The sequence below is a fragment of the Eulemur rufifrons genome, chromosome 23 (genome assembly GCF_041146395.1).
Source record: "Eulemur rufifrons isolate Redbay chromosome 23, OSU_ERuf_1, whole genome shotgun sequence".
Lineage (NCBI taxonomy): Eukaryota > Metazoa > Chordata > Mammalia > Primates > Lemuridae > Eulemur > Eulemur rufifrons.
In genome coordinates, this window is record NC_091005.1 from 8,372,626 (window position 1) to 8,391,572 (window position 18,947).

General features: G+C 35.0%; 1 long non-coding RNA gene across 1 annotated transcript in view; it reads right to left on the reverse strand.

Moving 5' to 3' along the window:
• Nucleotides 1-6,927: 6,927 nt before the first annotated feature.
• Nucleotides 6,928-18,947, reverse strand: part of LOC138374004 (uncharacterized) — a 73,978-nt gene continuing 61,958 nt past the window's right edge. The window contains exon 3 of the long non-coding RNA XR_011231304.1: nt 6,928-6,985. This is a non-coding gene — a long non-coding RNA (uncharacterized lncRNA). The remainder of the gene's footprint in view (nt 6,986-18,947) is intronic.

An 18,947-nucleotide genomic window follows, 5' to 3' on the forward strand; every position in this document is an offset into this window, starting at 1 on the left:
TTCGATTACAGAAAGAAAAAAAAGATATTGACTGATGATTGAACAGTTCAAGCTCAAAAATATTGACTTCAAACTTTTAAGTAGATGAATGGGAAGGCATACAGAAAGCACCATTAACTGGGATCCAAATTCTCAGCACATTCTTTCTCTTAGAGAGGCTGAACTGAACTCTGAGCTCATATTGAATTCACAGGAGCTTCAAGGGAGTTCAGATTAGCACGGCAGGGGGTAGAGCAAGATCCGATTGTGGCCTTTTAATGCTTTCAGTGTTCAGGGTCTCAGAAGTCAGTGGGAATGCTCAGTGTGGAGAAACTCAATAGGGGCCATGAATGAGGAGAGGCATCTGCACCTTTTTTGCCCTGTGTGGCAGACCAAAGCCCCATAGAATGAATGAGCTAATTTCTCATTAGAAGCTCATTATTAGCAACCATTGTGTAAGCAGATTATTAACCCTTTAAAGTGTGTCACTTTTTGATAATTTCAAAAAGAGCTCACTAAAAAAAACCTGTCTTGAAATAGATGAATCCAGGTATGAAACCAAATTGCTCATTTTCTAGTTTTGAAAGATTATGCAAATTACCAACTCTGACCTCAGTGCTATCCTCCATACAACAGGAATAGCAGCACATCAGTGCACCCAGATATGTCCAGTAAGGGAAAAGGGGAATGAATGCTAAGCAATTAAAATAAATGCCTTGCATTTATTGATTACCTGAAAGATGAGTTACTCAGAATCTCTTCCATTAAGAGGTTGCTTTAAACTCACCACTAAGTCATTAATTGTCTCATCTCACTTTTCTAAAATAAGAACTTAGACCTTTAAAAAAATGACTGGTAGAATTCTAGTTTCTGGTTTTGCATGTAAGGAGCTTGAAAGTAGCCACTTCACCCTAAAAACAAGTAAAAAGCAGAACAAACTGAAAAAGCAACAATTATTCTTAGAACTGTAAGAAAAGTGAGGTCACAGGGCAAACCACTGCCCCCAGAATTGGAGGGACAAACAGGCAGATACAGAGAATTACAAGGAAATCACAGCTGAAACTTCCATGAGAAGTACCAGGGTAGAAAAGCCTGAACTGTAATTGATGAATTACTGGAAGCTCAATGTGGACCAGTCTGGGAGTTAAAACCGTCAGAGGGATTCCCACACTTTTGTGAGATTTACCTGCAGGAGCTTGACCAGGTTCTCACAGTAAACATTGCAGACAAATTTCCTGGTGCTTCTGGCAGAAGAAGGGGAAAAAGAACTACTTTGAAATAAGGCAGATCACTCTGTTCTTAGCAACAAGGTCTGCCCTCAGAAGAAACTATTTAACTAGATCCTAATCTGCTGGGGTTTTATCAGAGTCTCATGATCTGGAAGAAGGAAAATTCCCTACTCCAGCCCACTCTAGTCATCCACTCCCACACAAGTATGAGTGAGAAACACGTTTAAAGTTTACAGTTCAGAGGCAAAGACTCGATAAAAGACTGAGACCTAAAAATAGTTCCATGGAACCTGTATAGTCCATGTTCATGAATAGGAAGACTCAATATTGTTATGACATCAGTTCTTCCCAACTTGATTTAAGGAAATCTCAATCAACATCCCAGTGATTATTTTGTGGATACTGACAAAGTGATGTGAAAGTTGATATGAAGAGACAGAAGACCCAGAAAAGCCAAAAGACGTTAAAGGGGAAGAAAAAAGTTGGAGGACCAACATTACCAGATTTTAAGACTTAAAGCTATAGTAATCAAGGTAATGCTGTATTGGAAAAAGAACAGAAAAATAGAACAATGGAGCATAATAGAGACCAGAAATGGACCCACATAAATACAGTCAACTGATCTTTCACAAAAGAGCAAAGTGATACAATGAGAAAATATTTTCTTTTTGACAAATGGTGCTAAAACACCTAGACATTTACATAAAAAAAATGAATCTAGACACAGATTTTAAACCCTTCACAAAGTAAAACAAAACTATATGACAAAAAACAAAGAACTCTGAAATGGATCACAAACCTAACTGTAAAATTCAAAATAATAGAACTGCTAAGAGATACCATAGGAGAAAAATCTAGATGACTTTGGATTTGGTGGTGACTTTTTAGAAACAACAGCAAAGGCATGATCCTCAAAAGAAAGAAGTGATAAACTTGGCTTTATTAAAATTAAAAGTTTCTACTCAGGGAAAGATAATGTGAAGGGAATGAAAGACAAGGCACAGACTGGGAGAAAATATTTGCCAAATATTTTCATATCTGATAAATAACTGTTATCGAAACATACATGGAACTTTTAAAACTCAAAAAGAAAAAAACAACCCAATTAAAAAGTGGGTCAAAAACCTGAACATCTTAAAGAACAGAGAAGGTGGCTGACCAGAGACACCAACTGCCAGATCATCTCAGAAACAAGGCAAAGTTTTACGTGAAAAAGAACAAACAAACATCCAATAAAGGGCTAATAACCAGAATCTACAAAGAATTCAAGAAAATTAGTAAGGAAAAAATAATCCCATTATAAAGTAAGCAAAAGACATGTCTATCTTCCTTTGAAAAGGAAGACATGGCCATTAAACATATGAAAAAATACTCATTGTCACTAATCATGAAGGAAATGCAAATTAAAATCATAATGAGTTATCATTTTACCGCAGTTAGAACGGCTTTTATTAAAAAGTCAAAAAAAAAAAAATAGATGCTGGCGTGGACGCAGAGAGAAAGCAATACTTATATACTCTTGGTGGGATTGCAAATTAGTACAACCTCTGTGGAAAACATTATGGAGATTCATCAAAGAACTGAAAGTAGACCCACCATCAGATCCAGCAATCCCACTACTGGGTATTTATCCAAAGGAAAAGAAATCATTTTATCAAAAAGACACCTGCCCTTGAATGTTTATTGCAGCCCAATTCACAATTGCATAGATGTGGAATCAAGTACCCATTGACTCATGAGTGTATTAACAAAATGTGGGGTATATATGTATATATATATATAAAGGATGAATTAAGGCCTTTGTAACAATTTGGATGGAACTGGAGACCATTATCCTAAGTGAAGTATCTAAAGAATGGAAAAACAAACACCACATGTACTCACTATTAAAGTGAAACTAACCGATGAGCACACATGTGCACAGAGGGAAGTGAAACAGAGGGGAGTAAAACTCAGTGGAAATCAGGCAGGGGAAGGGGAACAGGAGAGGGTAGGCAAAAACCTACCTTACCAGTACAATGAACACTGTCTGGGCTATAGGCACACTTCACACTTATAGCCATGACTCAGGCATAACAAAATCGTTACGTGTAACCAAAAACATTTGTACCCTTGTAATTTTTTGAAATTAAAAAACACCTGAACAGACACTTCACCTAAGAAGAAAATATGCACACGGTTAAACAAGGATATGAAAAGATGCTTCACATCATATGTCATCAGGGAAATGCAAATTAAAACAACAATGAGATACCACTACATAGTTATTGGAATGACCAACGTGCAGATCACTGACAATACCAAATGCTGATGAGGATGTGGTGCAACAGGAACTTTTATTTATTGCTGCTAAGAATGAAAAATGATATAGATACTTTAGAGATGGGTTCAGAGTTTCTTATTAAGCTAAATAGAGTCATACCAGATGATCCAACAATCACACTCATTGGTATTTACCCAAAGATGCTGAAAACTTGTGTCTACACAAAAACATGAAAATTGACATTTATAGCAACTTTATTCCATAATTGTCAAACTTGGCAATAGCTAAGACGTGCTTCGGTAGGTGAATGGATAAATAAATGCTGGTATATCCAGACAATGGAATATTATTCCATCCTAAAAAAAATAGGTTATCAAGCCATGAACATACGTGGAGAAAACTTAAATACTTATTACTAAGTGAAAGAGGACAATCTGAAAAGACTATATACTGTATGATTCCAACTATATGATATTTTGGAAAAGGCAAAAGTATGAACACAGTAAAAAGATCAGTTGTCGTCAGAGGTTAGCAGGAAGGGAGGGATGAATAGGAGGTGTACAGAGAATTTTCAGGATAGTGAAAACATCTGTGTGATGTTATAATGGTGGCAGCATGCCATTATACATTTGTCCAAACCTATAGAATGTATCAAGAATGAACCCTAATGTAAATGATGGACCCTAGCTGATCAATACAAGTTCATCAATTACATCAAATGCACCACTCTAGTGGGGGGATATTGGTCATGACGGGGACTATGTGTGTTGAGCAGAGGGTATATGAGAAATCTCTATACCTTCTCAATTTTTTTGTGGACTTAAAACTCTCAAAAAGTAGTCTTTAAAACAAATGATTGGTGTATATATATGTGTGTATGCAACAGAGAGAGGGAAAGATTTGGAGGGAGATGGAGAAAGAAAAATACAGAGGGGTTGGGGGGAGAGAGAGAGAGTGAGAGAAAGAGGGAGAGAATCTAAGAATATGCTTCTTTCTTAGTGGAGCTTGTTAAAAATGTTTTACAGTTGACCATTCATGACAGTTCAAAAGGAGCTGACACAAAACCAGAAGTAATCATGTAAAAATTTGCTGCTAATGAAGTCAGGTGATCCAGCCAATGAAATTTTCTAGAAATACTAAAATTTCACTTTTCCTCTAATTCTGTGTTCCAATGTTAATTCCATGAAAATGTTCCTGGTTCATTCTTTGGGAATGCATTTTTACTTCCTCTATTCTTGATCTATTCCCAATAGTCTTATTCCAAAAACGGTCCAATCACAGAAGCATAGTGAAACTCTAGACAGATTTGCTATAATTATGTACTTGCTTTATTTCTCTAATATATTACATATTCCATTCTACTTGAATTTCAGTGTCTTATATACTTGTCTTTCTCATTAGAATTGTAAGTCTCTTTTAGGCAGGGGTTATTCATTTTTTTTTTTCTTCTTGCATTTATGGAGACTGCAATCTCAGAAAAATATTATGATATTTGTTTGATGTGTAACAGTTTATAAGATGCTTACATGTACATGAAGTGGTTGGCATTCTCCATTTGATATTAAAGCCAATGGAATACATACCATTATTTTCATTTTATTGATGGAATAACTATGACTTAAGGAAACTTTTCATGAATATAATGGAAAGGCTATGATTCAAACTCATATTTCCAGAGTCCACATCCAATGTGCATTTGGTGAAACCATGTTTATCTCAACATTCGTGGTCCCAAAATTGTCACATTACATACGCCCCAAAATATATTTAAATGTACAGAATGCAAATCTAAAAGCATCCTTAAAGTAATTTTTCTAAGGCAAAAAAAATAAATCCAGTGTTTTTGAAGAAGAAATAATCTCTTCAGATATGAATCCCCAATAATGACAAAAAAGATACTGGAAAGAAGATGAAACTGCCCTAGCTTCTCTAGTCTTCACTTTTCCTGGGTTTAATTATATATGAAATATGCAAATCACAACTTTCTGAATGTACACAGATTCCACAAACAAACACAAGTGCATTTTCAAGAGCGACTTTAATTTTCCTTCTTTTCATCCTAATTGACAACATTCATAGAAGGAGCACAGTTTGAGCAGTAAAAAGTCAGGAAAATTAAATACAGAGACATTCTGAACTGTATAATATGTCTCCTCTTTCATTAAGAGAATGAAATATTGTCAGTGCCCTTTATGGTTTTAATTAAGTATATCAGTATAATACTTAATTGAGAGAAATATGCAAATGATTGTTTCTTTATAAGGCCAAAGCTAAGTAAACATAACATTTCTGCAAGTACCCACCTCATTATATATCTATGGAGAAGTCTTGTGAAGATTAAGTTATTAGAAGTGGTTCTTTTTACCTAGAAAATTGTTCCCAACATTTTCATGTTTAGGGATCTGTATAAAAAATACTAGCGAGTTTGCATTTTTTAAAAAACATACCAGCATGCAATGCTCTTCTTGGAAAAAATTAATATGACTGATTACAGTGGCCAGCACATTCCACATCTGTGTTCTGGTTTCTGTGGAAGGTGTGTATGAGGAAGAGATTGAATTACGCTACCAACTCTCCTTGAGTGTCAGTCCAGCATTTTGATTTAAGCTTGAGAGAATGAACGTACCATGTCTGTCTAGATGTTGACAACAAGTAGACCTATGAGATACTGAAAGAGTGGGGATTAGGGGGAACCTTGTTAACTTTCTAAGAATTACTACAGCTGTCATCACAGACAAATATGTGTCACAAACTCAGTGTCTGTCTTCTGCTTACTCTGAGACATCCTAACACCCTACAGTTCACCCAAATCTTATTACCAACTCCTCTTGAATATCCGTATTTCTTTGCCTTTATCCTATGCATGTGTGATACTCTTTTAATGAGATGCCCTTTCCCTTCTCTGCCTCTTGAAATTTTACTCATCTTTTTCATCTAATTTAAATACCCTTTCTTCTATGAAGTCTACCCTGATTCCTTTAGGGATCATTTGTTGCTCATTCTTTATGACTTCTTTAGCGCTTTCCACTAGCCTGTGGTATCATAGTTATTATAATACATTGTCATTAATTTACTAGGTAGCACTATCGTTAACCCCTCCATATCTGCCCCCAAATTATAATTTTTTTAATCACTCTGAACCTGTTGTTAGTCATCCTTTATGGCTCATTCCTCCAGCCCCTTCGAGACTTAATAGGCATGTATGTAATAGATGATGGCAATTTAAAATTCCTTTATGCGACACCTTTATTGTTAATGTCTAAGACATAATAATGATAAAGATTGCATTAGGTTATTATTTGGGGAAAATATTCAAAAACTCATTGGACAATATATTCAGCAGAATTAAAGTGATTTTCTAATTATGCAAAAGACTAAAGAAACATGCTTTTGACTCAAAATTTTTAAAATACTTGATGTCAATTTAAAACAATATTTTACTTACCCAACCTTTTCCTCATTGGTGATGATCATCCTGAAATGCTATGTCTTATGTGAATTTCATGAGGGTTAACTGAAAGAGAAATAAACATTATTTACTCTTTGATTGTAAAATGCCTATCTATAACTGCATATAACATCAAACCCTCCATTAACAGTAAATATTAGTTATTATGTATGAATTTTTATTTCTGCTTATCTTTAATAGGAATATCTATTCCATTATTTTCAGGATTGGACAGAAATAGTAATTTCTGGAATGGATCCAGTTTCATGAGCCTGGCAGGAACTTTCTCACCTGTGTGCCTTGGGTGCATGCGCTTTTACAGCCTTGGTAACTTTCCTTGCCCTTTTTCACCTACATCACTCTTTGTCTATCAAGACATCATAACTATCACTCTTATTTTACAAGTCCTCTCTGTCCCAAATATTCAAATAAACACTCCTGATCTATGCCCAAATAAAATACTCTTTACTCCTTCTTTTCACTCATGTATTAATCCTTCTGTTTGACAAATGTTTACTAAGCATCTTCTTTTTTTTTTTAATTTTTTAAATTTATTTTTTAAATTTTTTTATTTCAGGATATTATGGGGGTACAAATGTTTAGGTCACATATATTACCTTTGCCCCACCTGAGTCAGAGCTTCAATTACTGAGCATCTTCGTTATGCGTGGAACCAGGGGTACAATGGTAAGCAATAGCCCCCCTGAGTCTTTCCTCCTAGAGTTAAATCCCCTTCCATCACACATTTCAGGCAGTATTAAATGTGTATGTGTTTGTCTCCCTATTAGATTCTGAACACTCCTCTCAGACAGGGGCTGCATTTTTTATTGTACTTTTAGTAGCCAGGGCTGGGGAAAGGGGTACCCCATAAATTTCTGACTGAATGGATACCCAGAGAACTTTGCATTTGTTTAGTCTCATTCTCAATCAATTGGCCAGTAAATATTTAGCAAACTCTTCAATTATCAGTTTTGGTAGAGTTAGAAATGTGTTTTATATCTTCTTGCAATGCAGTGTTCTGCATAAAGTCGGAGCTCACGGAATGTCTTTCAATTACATGAAGGCAACTATTAATTTGTCCTTATGCCACAATACATATAAATGGGTATAATAATTGATAAGGCAACATTATGTGTTACTGTTTCTGTGTTCTGGGTAGGTCCCATTGAGTATTTAATCATACCTCAGCCCTAATAATGTCAGCTCCGTGAAAGTAAAGCCCTCTCTTCACTCTCAGGGTATGAACATTAACAGGGACAATATAGATCAGTAAGCACCATGTATAACTGAAGCTTCTAATAAGTTGGTTCATGTTGTTAACATAGACATCCATCATTTCTCTCTTGCTCTAGTAATTAATAATAAGATCCAAAGCCATTCATTCAACGTTTGAAGGATATTGAAGATGTTTCTCAAGAAGTCCTTAATAGGCAGGGAAGATACTATGCTTGTTTTGAATACCAGAGTATGTCTAGTCTATCAGTTATAATGAGAGCTCAGCAAGCAAGTGGTTGGAGCACTAGTGACACATGAGATAATAGGCTTCCACAGGAAAAGCAGTCTTTATGGTTCACCGGTCTAGTCACTATCAAGTGGACACCACAATGTTTGACACTAAAGAGAAGAGACATACACAGAGAAATTGAAGAGAGACCAAAAACCATTTTTTATTGGACTTAAAATTAAAAATATGATACAATTATAAGTTGTAATTAAGAAATTATAATTATTTCTCCCTTACCATTTGTACTATATCTTATCAGAATAGTATATTAGAATAATTTGTATCTATTGTTACAATTAACAAAAAGAATTTGCAGTTCCCAGTTGACCTAAAAATAAGCAATAATTGTGTGACCTCCAATAAGTAAAGGATGAATTTTTCCACGATTTTACATATGAAGAAAGCTAACCTTAAGCAGGGTTAATAGACACATGGCAGGTGATATACTATGACAGACAATATTGTTTAGCAGACCTAACTTCCATTCTCCAATCCTCATATCCAGTGCCTACCTCCACTTAAAAGGCTGGAGAAGTTTCATACACATAGCCCTACCTTGTCTGCAGCCAGAGGTGACTGGTGACATATTTCCCTAGTGTTATGGTTACGAGTGTGGATTCTGGAGACAAATCCTTGAGTTTAAATCCTATCTCTTCCACTTTCTAGCTGTGTGATTTTGGGCATGGAATCACTTTACTGTTCCTTCTGCTGAATAGAGATAATGTGAGTATCTACCTCATATGGTTACAGTGTAGTAGATACTCAAATGAGTTATTATATGTAAAGTGCTTAGAAGAATGCCTGGCATATAGTGAGTGCCATAAACTTACAAGCCATAATTATTACTTTTGTTGCTGTTGTGAATCTTGGCATAAAAAGGGGGGAGGCATTGGAAGTCAGTTGTGGCATTAAGAAAGCTTTCACTTTCCTAATAAAGTTGTGGTTGGCACTCTACTGCCTTTCTGATAGCAACAGTGAATCTGGAATTAACCTCTGCAGCTACAACATACAGGATGGGCATCTTATGAAAATGTAAGCATGGGGGAAAATTCAAGAGAATTGTAGAAAAGCAGAAATTGACATCAATTTATTGCTGCACTCCAAACTTCAATGTATTTATGGCAATGTAATCAACTTTTATGTTCACTGAAGTCGAGAGTGCTGAAGTCAAAAGCATTCTTCACGGACATGCCAGTGGAGCTGGCCCAACAGCTAAGTCTTATTACCACCAAAATTATGTAAAATGTGCTCTGCTTATCAAATTGATCAAGACAGACCAAATTTTATGAAGAGTTTCAAATATTGCCTCTGGAAAGCTTAGATCTTTTTGGATCAAAGGACTTTGTCCCCCAGTTAACATTATGTATTATGACACATTCCGATTATGACATTAAGTTACTTGTCCAGATTACATGTTGAGAGAGCGACTTTATTTCCAAATCACTGAAGACACTGGAAGTTTTAGAATTTCTTTCTGCTCATAGACTTTTTAATATTATCTGTGACATTTTAGTTTTGCTGAGGAAATGTATAGACTCAGTGCTTGTAGTAGGCAGCCTTCAAGATGATGTCTGCCTCCCATTGTTCAAACCTCTGTCTAGTTTCCTCTCACATTGTACAGATGTTGGACTGTGTCGCTGGTAGCATATAGCAGAAGTGATAGTATGTCACTTTTGAGATGAGGTTCCAAAAGACTACCGTTTCTGTCTTAGATGTTCTCTTGCTAGCTAGTTCTCTCTTTCTTGGATCACTCATTCTGGGCAGAGCAAATTGCCATGTTATGAGGACACTTAGGCTGCATATGGAGAGGTTCACATGGCAAGAAATAGAGGTCTACAGCCAAAAATCAGCAAGAAATTGAAACCTGCCAACAACCACATGAGTGAGCTTAGCAGTTAATTATCCAGCTTCCGCCAAACCCCAAGATGACTGCAGATCTAGCCAACAGCTTGACTGTGACCTTGTGAGAGATCTTACACAAGGTCACTTCCTGATTCTGACCCTCAAAAACTGTGTGAGATAATAAATGTTAGTTGTTTTAAGCTACTAACATTTTTTATTTCATTTATTTATTTAGCAAATCCATAGGAGTAGACATGTCAAAAGCGAAAATAATATGACAAATGTTGAATTACCTAGGGCATAAACTGGTACATAGTCAACACCTTATAAATGTGTGTCTCTTTCTTTTAAAAAAGATAAAAACATAAAAAAAATTAAAAAATCCTAAAATCTAATTTAATGATGGTATAAACTACTTTGCTCATATTTTAAATTTATGCATGTCATTGTTTTTCAGTTTTAAAATTTACTTATTCTATTAAAAGGCTATCTTAACAATCATGTACTGTATATAAAACATAGCCATGCTTTGAGGGCAATTTATTTTCATTCATATATATTGAATGTTAGGGCCTACTCAAGTAAAACATAGTTGTAGTTTAATCTAACAGTGATGAATTACTGGAGTGAATTCATGCAAACAGGGAAATTGAAATTAAATTCATCACACCAAGGAAAACACTTCCTACCCATGTAAATTAGCAGCTTTTCCGCTAAAATCAATTTGTTTTGGTAAATTATGCAAAAATCCTCAAAGGGCTTAGGTAAGTAATTTATTATACTCTTGGCTGTTTCATAATGTTAGGAAATAAAATGTATTCACACAATATTAGATGGTATAAACTGAGAACTTTAGTGACAATTTTTGTTTATTACAATTAATCTAACTTGACTGCACCGTCAGAACACCCACATTATGTGGGACCTATAATTTTTGTGCTGGTGCTTACAGGATGCTGTGTTAAAAACCAAAACCAAAACCAAAACCAAAACAAAAAACAAAAAACCCCAAACTCTTTAAAGTACTGATTATTTCCTAAAACATTTTATAGCAAAGGCCAGTAATTTCAATGAAAAATGCCTTGAATTTTGTAGTTCTAAGATAGGAAATCACCTCCCTCAGCCAGCATGAGAATATAGTTTTGCAGAAGGCTTTTTTGGAATTGGTGCTGTAATTCAAAGAGAATGTCTTTGTTTAGCAGGAATTTTATGTTGGGGTATCACCAAATCTAATGAGCATGTGTAATCACATGGAATTTTCAATTACTCTCTTTTAGCAGTGGGGTAGAGATGTTATCCTTAACAGTTTCTCTCTCCCTTACCCTGTACCAGTGATTTAAGTGATCTGAATAATTCTACTTTCCCTTTCTGCCACTCTCTATCCCACTATATAAGATCAGTTTTAGAAGCAATCTTTCTTATCCAAACTACTGCAATAGTCACCTCATGGTCTTGTACCCCCTGTCTTAATTATCCTGAATCATTCTCCACATGGCTGGTAAAAATGATCATACAAAACATGAACCTGGTATGGCACTGCCTGAAATCACATAATGGCTTCTTTTGACCACAGTATAAATACTAACCTTTACGCTGATTACTATGACCTTTACATCATTGCATTAAACTGGCTGTCCAGTCTTACTCCTTCTTATATGCTTTTCATGCCTGATACATCAAATCTCTTACCTAATCAAAATATCATCAATTTCCCGAAATACATTATTATTACTATTCCACCTATGGAAGCATGCTCTTGTCTTTTAAAATCACTAAAATTTAGAGGACTTTACCCTTTTTGTCTTAGATGTTTTAGAGCACTTAAAGTTAAATGATTTGTTTTCTGTTCTTACTCAATGATACGTGAGCTCCATGAAACCCAACACCATAATTAATTGGTTCCCCAGTAACTGTATGTGTTTGTATGTGTGTGCTTGTGGATATGTGTACACACACACACGTATATTTCAAATAATATAACACTACTAGCTTGGCTTCTAATCCACCTTTCTCTTCTATCACCAAGGTTTCCACACTCCATTGCATTTGATTATTTGCTGTAATGCTCATACCATTTGAGAGCTGAAAACTCACTTTATTTACCTCTCAGAGAGATATCTATCTAGCTATAAAAATATTGATCCATAGATATAGAGAGATCGACAGATATCATATAATCATGACTGTAGAATGAAAACATAGTAACTACCTTGAAATTTACCACTAGAACCATCTTAGCTTATTTATATATATTAGGATCATTTGACCGATTTTATCTTGTGCTTTTGGTAATAGATGGGCACTAAGCTGTTTCTGTGTACCTTTGAAAAAACAAGTGATTTTAAAAATAAATGACCACTTGGTTTTAAAAATAAATGGCCCCATGATTTTAAATTACATTGGCATCTGTTCTCCATATGATTCTTAGGAAGACATTGAGATTGAGTTAAGCCAAGATTCCTTCTTCTCTACCCTACTCCTGAGGGAGCTGAACCCAAGTGAAGATGAATTATAGGCTCAAATCTATTACTCCAAACATCAGATCCCTTTTTCTTTCCACTTCATCAGGAAACCACAATCTACATGTGAATTGAAATTTATTCTATATGTGTGTGTATATATACGTATATATATATACACACACATATAGAATAAAAAATAGATCTAAATATATATACTTTTAAAAAATTAAATGGAATTTTGGCAAATAAAATTGAATCATGGTATAATCAAGGGTTATTTCATTTTAAGGAATGAGTTAGTATACCTTATGTGATACAAATATCTCTTTTTTGACACTTGGAATAACTGAAACATATATTTATAATATATTGTTTTCTGGATATACAACATTTCATATATACAACTTAACAAGACCTACTAAACTGTTAACATGGCAACACTTCAATTTCAAGGAACTTTAATTCAAAGTTAAGCACTCAAATATTTTTCTTATTATTTGCATTTTTGTTGCTGTTGGCATTTATTTCTTTTTGTTTTCTGGCTGAATTTACTGGGTAGATAATAATCATACTCTTTGCCATATCATTTTTTAGTAAGTTATTTTTAGAAATGTTTACAATCTAAATACTCTTTCTTTTAGAATCACTACATCCAACATATTAAACATAATAAATTATATCCTCAACAAAATGAATACATCCATAAATTGATTACTTTATATTAAACATTTAAAGAAAAATTTCTTTCAATTTTAAGAGCATTTTAAAAAACAATATTAATATCAGGTTTAAAGTTTTGTGAAGTTCATTGACAGTAAGTCATGTATCTAAAGTGTGTAAGTTTTATAAAAAGCCATAATATTATACCAAAGATGCTTAAATTAATAGTTAAGTAGTTATTCTATTTAAGTGGCATGGGAAGTTTTGTAAAGCCCAAACCTATGGTTTTACTACACACTTCTGGCTTTCTCAGCTTCTCTCATTAATCTTGCAGTAAATGATGCTAATACAGGAGTTGCAGGGTGCATCAGAGTCAGCTTATTCTCTGTTTGTGTTCCCCAGTGGGTGTGAGGTTGTAGCAATTAAGGCGGTGTGTGTGCTGTTTGGAGGCACCACAAAGACAGATTAATTAGGTTGCAAATGGTCCCAGTGACATTGCCAACAGAGCCTTTGATGGGCCTGGTCCAAGGTGATTGAGTCTGAAAATATTGATGGATAGACAATCTCAAAAGAAAGGAAATGACTACGAGAAGTAAAGGCGAAGCATCTGGTGCCTGTTACAATGAACACACCATGGCTACAGTTGCCAGAGCCTAAAAACCTTCTCTCTAACGAAATAAGTTTTAAAAAAATTACCAAAATACCTATTATCAATTTCATAATAGCTTTAATCTTATATGCTAATTTGGCTGAATTTACTGAGTAGATAATAATTATAAGTCTTTGCCATATCATTTTTAATACAGTTATTTTTAGAAATGTTTACAATTTAAACATTCTTTCTTTTAGAATCACTATATTCAACATATTAAACATAACAAATCATATCCTCAACAAATGAATATACATATAAATTGATTACTTTATACTAAAAATTTTTATATTTCTAAAATCTACCCAGGTTATAGAAATGTGCCTTATGATTTGGGAACTCCTAACCTAAGACTTTTTATTCATATAATTCACCTGGACTTTTTGGTAAATGCACATTCTAATTTAGTCTGTCCAGGTTTTGAAATTGTGCGTTTTCCATAAGCTCCCAAGTGATGCTATTATAATATCGATGGTCCACAGCCATACTTTGTGTCATAAGGTCTATAGCCACGTGTCTTAAAATTTAGTGTGCATCAGGATATCCAGAGGGGTATGTTTAAAGTGAAATTGCTGGACCTCATTGCCCCCCATCAATTATTTCTAATTCAGTAGTTGTGACCCAACAATTTTTACTTCTAACAAATTCTCAGATGATGATGGTGCTTTTGATCTGAGAACCATACTCTGAGAATCATTACTCTAGAATTGGACTGTCCAATATGGTAGTCAGCAGCCACATGTGGTAAACGAATACTTGAAATGTGACCAGTTCAAATCTAGACATGTTATCAGTATAAAGTACACACTGGATTTCAGTAATTTAACTTGAAAAAAATAATATAAAATGTCCCATTAATAATTTTATATTGATTTAATGTAGAAATATAGATTCAGATACCTTTTATTGAGTAAATTATACTGTTAGATTAATTTCCCTCTTCCTTTATAATTTTTAATGTAGTTAATATAAAAAAATTAAAATTATATATATGACTCAAATTATTGTCTTGCATTATATTTCTATTAGACAGCACTGTTCTAGAGTTTTGCCTAGAGTTTTTTCTAGAGCCCTGCTCAAAGTCTTACTTGCTCACCTAATCTGATGTATCTGTGAAATGAGATGTGATTCAAAGGGATTCTCATCGTTAAAAACTTTTAAGATATAATCTTGCGTGATTTCCTGTTTTTCTTATTTTATAACTGGGTCCATTAGGGATCTCCATTTATATTCAGTTACAAAAGTCTGTGGACCACCCTTTAACTAAAATTGTAAACATTTTTTCAAATAATTTTAAGGTCAAAACTTACTCTTTAGCCTCACCTTTTATGAAATAATCTCTGTCATCCTGTGGTCTCACAGAAGGGATCTCCTTTTCCCCAATCTTCTTTTCCACCTGCCTACTTTTGTTTCAACTGTTGCTTTTATCTGAGATATCCTTTTTTTTCATCTTTTGTCTAGGAATAACTTGGTACTCCTTCAAATACTAGCTTTGCTCATCTATGGGAATTGATCACTCACACTTCTGACCCGACCTCTCCCCTTTATGCCTGTCCCTCTAAACAGAATTTGTTTTCTCCTTACTTCAATATTACAGTGTGACATTCTGTATCCTGCTCTAATGAGCTCTGTGACCACCAAGGCCATGAGACTTCTTGCTTTTCTCATCCTTAGTGCCTAACCTAGTTTGCCCACGGTGGCTGCTCAGCGCTTGTTTGCAGAATGCATTTTAACTTTTGTATACATATGTATGTATTTATTAATTTATAAAAGCAATTTGTGAAGATGTGATGTATTCTTGGGTTTTATTTAAAATGCCTCTTTGGAGCTGGAGTTGCCTCATTAGCAATTCGCCAGGGTAATAATTGCATGTGACACCATAGATGTATTATGTCCTATTTTCAAAATCCCAGGGTGGAAATAGAAACAAGGGTTGGATCTTAAACAAACACAGAATACAGAAACATTTCTTTCCTGTGTTATAAACCCTGATCTGAGCAGGTAGTGTAGAATGTTCCTACCTCAAGGAAATATTTTTTCCTATTTCTTTTGAAAATCTAACAGGAGTGGTTTTCCCTGGCAGCTTAAAAATGTTAGCCTTAATTTAACTTAAGAAGTCTCACTTTAAGCTAGCTCCGGTAACTTCTACTTTAATATTATTAGCTAAACGTATCTTTTTCAGAACAAGTTTTCATAAGAAATAGAGCTTGCTTATCTTGGAGAGATGGAAGTCACAAAAGGTAAAGTTACTGCTTTCCAAGTTTGCCTGGTATTTCCTTTTCATTTCAGAATTCCTCCAGCACCTACAAATACCACATCTCTTGTGATTCCCTCCATCTACAACTCCTTTCTCTAATATCTACCCCCAAAGAACCCTTTATTTCATATAAGTAGTTATAGCCTGCAAGCACAACATACACCCAAGCAGTGCTTCATGAAGACTGAAAACCTGAGAACACAATCCAGATGAAGCACAGAATTACTTGGACAAACTACACCCCCATCTCAGTCTTCCCAACATCCAATCAACTGTCAAACAATTGAAAAGCTCAGAAAAGTTGAAGAATAAACCACTGCAAACTCTTCATGATAGAGATGATGAAACTCTTCTAGGAAAGTAAAGTGTTTTCCCAATATTCAGCGTTTTAATTATCAAGTTATCCGTACACTGGCCCCAGTCCTTTTCCCACCATAAAATGAATGGACTTTCCTTCTTTTTCACACTGTGGACAATGTCAGGTGCCCTCTGTCATTTCATATACCATTTGTTCTCGTTCCCCACTTCACTTCTGACTGCTGAATCCCAACTTGCACACTACAGTCACAGTTCAAAACTAGCAGTGCCCTATAAATGACCAGTGTCAATGTGACTGCTTTCCTCTTCAGTAGTACATTGCTCTCACCCTACAGAAATTAACGTCAGCCTCAATGAATAGGCTCTGATGACCTTTCAAAAGCCAAGAGGAGGAACATCAAATAAAAATGCCTCTTGACATAACAAAGCTTTCTGATCAATTTATTTATTCATTGATGTACTCAAAAATATTTGAGAGAACAAAATTAAACACATATTAAATAAAGGGTCTTCTATAGCCTATGATATGCTAATGTGCATTATGAAAGTCCATATTGGGAATACCGTTTGCCACTCTTCCAACTCTGAATATGAAAATATTTACATATACACATGATTGCACGTGTGCACACACCAAATTTACAAATGTCAAACAGCTAGTGTGAGTCTTCCATGGAACACATTTTGGGAAATGCTGCTTTTAATAGAAGAGAAGGAAAGAGGAAGCATTTTCTCATGTCACACAAAAGCTGTTGTCTAATAAGGGTTATGAAAATGTGCCAAGAATATAAAATCAAAGGATTAAAATACTACTAAAGAATTATGGGCATTTAAGGATCATCAAGAATTTGAAGTATTTCTGTATTTAATATGAGAGAAAGATACGATCAAAAAGGCAATAGGAATTTGGGAAGATGAGAGATAGAAAAGGACACATTACAAAAATAGTCAGAAGTTCAGTTCTTAAGGGCAATGGTTGTCAAGCAGTGATGACTCACCTCCCCACCGCTCCCTCGCCCAAGGCATATGGTGAAGCTTGGTGACATTGGTTGTCTCACTGGGACAAGGCTGGGCATGCTATTGGCTTCTAGTGGGTAGAGGCTAGAAACACTGCCAAACATCTACAGTGCAAAGGCCAGTCCCCCATCATCACCACCACCACCACTAGAAAGACTTATCTTGCTCAAAACGTCAATAGTGGCACTATTGAGAAACCTTGTCCTAAAACATAATGTGTGTGATGAGTAGGCCCATCTCAGGATTGTAGTTAAGGTTATACAGAATATTTACAATTTCGGGACAAAGAATGTATGTCTTTGAGTTGGCAAAAGGAAATCAAGATTTTATTTTTCCCCTAGGCAAGATATTGACAGTTAAGTCTAAATTGCTTAATGTGTATATAGGTGGATAAAGGGATAGGATGAGAAGATTTAAGAGTTGCGATGAGGCTAGTGAAATGTGGTGAGGCAGTTATAAGTGTGAAAATAACAGCCACCGACAATCTTATTACCCCTATCAAACCAAAAGCAGTATTTAGGCCTCGTATAATTTTTAAAATAATCTATGATACTATATCACCTCCTATTATCATATTGTATGACTATACTATATATGGGGACTTCCTATATGTTCTATTTTGTAATCCACAATAAATACCTGTTTAATTTATGAAAATTATACACATATATATATATATTAAAATCAGGTGATGTCACTCAGCAGAAGGCCCACAGTAGAGGCCTCCACAGTTTCTTTTGAGTGTCTATTGGTTCACGGTATCTAAGTCTGACTCCTGGGAAGACTCAGTTTTGTGTCCTTAATTTGGCCAGAAGAAGAACTGCATGATAGCATCCTGCCCACAAGATGGCAGTGGCAAGACAGTGTTTGATGATACAGGTTATTGGTGCCTAGGTTTTAAAAAAAAAAACAACTTTTTTTTGTTTGGTAATTCAATTTGTGTCTGTCTATCAAAGGAGGATAAGGAGATTTCAGAGGCAGACACCAAGGGGAAAGAGGAAAGATCTTTAGTGGTGCAATTTCTTTAGAAGAAACAAGAAATAGAGCCACTTTTCTGTACGCTGCAAACCTGCACTTTCTCCAAGTGAAAATGTTTTCACATAATTGCAATGCTATATTTAATAGCTGTGTATCCCTTAGCAGAGCCAGGTCCTTACAAGACAAGCTCCATCCCTCTCCCTTCCCACATACAAATACTTGAAAGTGGTTTCTGTTTAGACTGGTGAGAATACTCTCATTTTAGTTTAAAATTTTATGCACTATAGACATTACTCCACTGCAAACCAGTAAGTAATTTTTCATTCATCTACAGTAAC